This window comes from Cebus imitator, unplaced genomic scaffold (assembly GCF_001604975.1).
Source record: "Cebus imitator isolate Cc_AM_T3 unplaced genomic scaffold, Cebus_imitator-1.0 Scaffold89, whole genome shotgun sequence".
Lineage (NCBI taxonomy): Eukaryota > Metazoa > Chordata > Mammalia > Primates > Cebidae > Cebus > Cebus imitator.
This window is the reverse complement of record NW_016107404.1, coordinates 1,189,924-1,193,853: the sequence shown is the minus strand read 5'-3', so window position 1 is coordinate 1,193,853 and position 3,930 is coordinate 1,189,924. Positions and strand designations below refer to the sequence as shown.

Here is a 3,930-nt window from a genome sequence, read left to right as displayed (position 1 = left end):
GTGTGTTTGTGTGTGTGTGTGTGTGTGTGTGTTTTCCTGCAACAGAGGCAGCTATCAGCAAACCACAAGGCTGGATAGGGGCAGGGCTGGGATTTGAACCCACATTTCCCAATCCAGATTCCAGATTTTTTTCTTCTGTTCTTCAGGGTTTTGTCCTCTAGTTGCTTATTCATTTTTTATCCATTTGACAAAATCCCAAGTCAAACTTTGTTTACCTCAGAAATTCATGTTTCCCTTTCTTTCTACCTGTTCTGCGCAGAGGACTCTTCCATCTTCTAAACCCCTCCAGACCGTCTCTATCCAGATTTGGCACCTACTTCATCAGGCTGACAGTTAAGAAGTGAGTGTGTGTGTGTGTCTTGGAGCTCCATTGGTGTGTAAGCCAAGCACTTGGCACACATCATCTGCACCTGGCACATCAGCCTTGTGAGAGGTATTTTTAGACTCATTTGTAGATGAGGAAACTGATGCACAATGAGGATGAGCCACTTGCCCAACGTCACAAAGCAAGTCAGTGATGAAGATAGGATTCTAAGCCTTCTGGCCCCAGAATCCACATTCCCTCCACTATTCTGTGCTGAATCCCTTGTTGAACCCCTAATTTCATAGGTGAGCAACTGAGGCCCATGGAGGGAGAGTGGCTAGCCCCAAATCCCACAGCTGTGAATAGTCATGCTAAGACCGTGTGCAAAGGCTCACATCTGGGAACCTTTCTTCCCCAGCAGGCTGCCTCCCCAGGTCTAATGCAGGTCCCAACTATTGCTGCCAGTTGGTTCTTATTACCTGGATGCCATGGAAATTGTACCTTGTAGCTCTTGATATACCAGGAGCCTGGTGGTGGCTCCCTGGGGGAGAGCCAAGGAAGGTCAGAGTACTAGCCTGCAGACCCAGCACCTAAAATAAACCAGACAGCAACCCCAGTGGAAACCAGGCAGCAACCCAAGAGCGTGACATAACCTTTCCACAGCTCAGGGCTGGGGGCGGCTTCCAGCTCCAAGGTTCCCTGTGTACAGCACCTAACAGAGCACACGTGCATGTCAGGGCTGCGGTTTCTTCCTTTTATTTTAAAGAAAATGAGTTTCTTTTATTCTGGTTCTGGAATTGAGGGCTGGCAGAAATTGAGGGAGCTAAGATCCAGGGGACCCTTGGACCATGGTGGGGAGGAGGCAAGGAATAGTCTTCAGATTGCTGGTTTCCAAATTTAAGTGTTCATCAGAATCACTGGAAGAGCTTTCAAAAATGATTCAGGTGTCATTCCAGTCCTATAGAATCAGAATCTCTGGGAATAAGGCCTGGGAATCTGTATTTGAACATGTTCTCCAGGTGGGTCTCCTCTGGTTCAGGTTTGTGAACTACCTTCCCAAATACGCCTCTTCACGGCTATCTCCATTTGCTGGTGGTCTACCAGATCTCCATCTCCCATCCTCAACTCTCACTTAGTACATTTTTTTTTTCCACTTGTAAAATTTAAATTCTATATTGTCCATGTCCATAGCTTTGAGGGTTGGTGTGATAACAGCACTTAATGGGGATTTCTGTTATTTTTTAAAATGGCAGATTTTAGGTTTTCTCTTTAAATGAAAGTTTAGGAGGGGTCTGTTCTGCCAGAGGAGTAAGTCCCTTGAGAAGTCAGTTTTGAAAAATTTGGTTGTTTTAGAAGTCTGTCTCTGAGACCCTTAGTATCCAAAGCAGTCCGTGAAAGTCAGAGGTTGCCATGGTAATGGCAGCTGCCAGGAGACAGGCTATTGTGTTTAGATTCTTGTACTAATAACGCGCTCTCCAGCAGCCAGAAATACCTGTTGAAAGAGGAGAGTTTCTTTTCTTCTTATTTAAGAAGAGTTTGGGAAGTTACTTTCCTCTGCCTTGAAGAGGATGAGGGGTTTGTCGTTAGGTGTCCAAGTGACTGTTTTTTCTCCTCTTGCTCAAGGTTAAGAAAGAGAACTCAGTTGGAACCTCGAATCCTCCTAGCCCACCAGAAGACTAGAGAGGAAAAACAAGCTTAGGTGACTTCTCCTCCAATAAGCCCAGGCATATCTAAGGGGGAGACACACTGGCCATGGGGAGACCCTGGATGTGTGTTGACACCAAGCTGATCTGAATTCCAGGCTCAAGTTCTAGATGCGCATTCTTCCCTGGAGAGGAAATAAAGAATTCTGGGGAAGTTGTTAGCAGCATTTCAGTGGAAAGAGCATTGGATTTCATGCATCTCCTAGCTGCATGACAGGGCAAGCAAAGGAAAAGGAGGAGAGGACTAGTTTTAGTTGAATATTATACCTACCACAAGTTAGGTGTTGTGTTAGACGCAGGGAAATAAAAATCACTAAGATAGGGGTGGGCGTGGTGGCTCACACCTGTAATCCCAGCACTTTGGGAGGCTGAGGTGGGTGAATCATGAGGTCAGGAGTTCGAGACCAGCCTGACCAACATAGTGAAACCCCGTTTCTACAAAAATACAAAAAAAAAAAAAATTAGCTGGGCGTGGTGGTGCATGCCTGTAATCCCAGCTACTCAGGAGGCTGAGGCAGGAGAATTGTTTGAAGCAGGGGCATGGAGGTTGTAGTGAGCTGAGATCGTGTCACTGCACTCCAGCCTGGGCAACAGAACGAGACTCTGTCTCAAAAAAACAAAAAAACAAGAAAACCTCCACTAAGACAGAATTTGTGCTTACAAGGAGTTCACTGTCTCGAGGCAAGCATGGAATCAGAGATGGCAAGTGGTGGTCATTTTGTTTGCTGACTGGACTGCTGTGATGAGTGTTTTCTGTGGGGAGGAAGGGATGCATGTCATTTGCTATGTCTGGATCTAAATAAACAATACCATGATTTCCACTGCTCAGGAGAGCTGTATGTGGTGCCCTGTGGTGTCCTGTGGTGCAGGTGAGACGTCTAAAGACAGCATCATTCACACTGGATCAGGATGGATGAAGTACTGAAGGAGGCCAGATTGGTGGAGCCAGTCTGGGCAGGGGTGTGGCTGTTTCCAGGCAAGGTAAGGGGTCCTTCTGTGAACTCAGAGAAGTTTTCTGTTTTGTGTCTTTTCTCAAAGCCCTGGTATAGTGCTAGCCCTTAGCAACATTATAAAGTGCACTCAGTTTGTCTTTGGGGAAATTCGCCTTTTTGAGTCCTTTACCCTTTTAAAAATATTTCTTTCTTTGTTTCTCCTTATTCTTGATCAGGTCCGTTTTTTTCAGGGAGAAAATTGTCAACAATTTATACTGCTAAGGGTAATTTAAACCACTCTAGAAAGGCTTCTATTTAAAAGAAAGAGCCATGAGGTGATGGATATGTTAATTAGCTTGATTTAATGACTCTACATTATATTCATAAATCATAACACTACTTTGTACCCAGAAATAGATGCAACTACAAATTGTCAATTGACAATAAAATAAAAATAAATAAAAGTAAAAAAAGGAAGAGCCGAAGAACAATGCTTAACCCCAAGCAGCTAATGTTGGGGATCCAGTCCGCATGCACCTAACTGGGGAAATTCTTCAGGCCAGGGGTTGGCAAACTTTTCCTGTAAAGGGCTAGGTAGCAAATATGTTCAGCTTTGTGGGTGATGCAATCTGTTGCAACTACTCAGCTCTGTCGCTGTTCTGCAAAAGCAGCCACAGACAATACCAGTAAGTGGATGGGAGTGGCTATGTTCCAATAAACCTTTATTTATAGACACCGAAATTAGAATTTCATGTATTTCATGTGTCATAAAATATTATTTTTCTTTGCATTTTTTTCCAACCATTAAAAATGTGAAAAGGATTCTTCGCTTATGGACCGTACAAAAACAGAATTCCATGGGCCATAGTTTGCCAACCTTTGCCTTCCTCTCACCTCTCCTATCACATTCTAAGATGAGCAGCGCTGTGGGGTGAGGTCACTCTGCCTAGAGATTCTCTTTGCATGACCTGGTAGTTTATCTATTTCTTTC

The 3,930-nt window shown here is 44.4% G+C and overlaps 1 long non-coding RNA gene across 1 annotated transcript in view; it reads left to right on the top strand.

Moving 5' to 3' along the window:
• The first annotated feature begins 263 nt into the window (after positions 1-263).
• The window catches only part of LOC108308901, an 84,628-nt gene continuing 80,961 nt past the window's right edge, over positions 264-3,930 (top strand). The window contains exons 1-2 of the long non-coding RNA XR_005201311.1: positions 264-340; positions 2,837-2,988. This is a non-coding gene — a long non-coding RNA (uncharacterized LOC108308901). The remainder of the gene's footprint in view (positions 341-2,836; positions 2,989-3,930) is intronic.